An 802-nucleotide genomic window follows, 5' to 3' on the forward strand; every position below is an offset into this window, starting at 1 on the left:
TTGGTCGCCGACAGAAGAGAAAACTTGGGGAGGGAGTTTGGTATTTTTTATTTTTATTTTTTTGGGTGATTTCATTCTCCTCAATTGGATCTACTTAGTCGGAGTCGTTGTGTAGAGGTCTGCTCTTCTGCAGTGGGAAATCTGGTGGTGGTTTTGGTGAATAGCAGTGGTGCGGTGGTGGTTCTTGTGGCGGGTGGTTTGTGTGTGGGAATGGCATGGGTGACAGATCTGATGGTTGATTTTTGGAATTTGTTTGGTTTTTGATTCGAACTGCTGTGAAGTGGTCGTTGGTGGTGGGATTTGCAGCGCGATTGTGTTGATGTGATATGAGATCTGTGTTTGACTGTTTGTGGAAGCTAATTGTGTTGGTGCGACTTAGGTGGTGGTCGTTTTGGTGGTTGTTGGCGGTGGTTGTGGTGGTGGTGTGACGGGGGCGGGGTGTAATAGTGATTGTGACCAATTATTTTGGTTGCTCTGTGACCAAGGATTGGTGGTGGATTGGGATCGAGGGTAGAGTGTTTGTTATATGTGATCAACGATTTTGTCAGTGACCTTAAAATTTGATAATTTGTGACTATAAAATAATTTGTGACCTCAAGGATTTGGTCTGTGACATTAAAATTTGATAATCTCTGACTATAAAATTTTTGATGTGTGACCTTGAAATAATTTGTGACTTACAAAATTTATGTTCTGTGACCTCGAAATAATCTGTGACTAATTAATTTGACGATATATAACAGTAAATAAATTTGTGACCATTAATCGTATAACTGTAACTTTATTTTCTTTAATTATAAAT

This window comes from Olea europaea, unplaced genomic scaffold, assembly GCF_002742605.1.
Source record: "Olea europaea var. sylvestris unplaced genomic scaffold, O_europaea_v1 scaffold1020, whole genome shotgun sequence".
NCBI lineage: Eukaryota > Viridiplantae > Streptophyta > Magnoliopsida > Lamiales > Oleaceae > Olea > Olea europaea.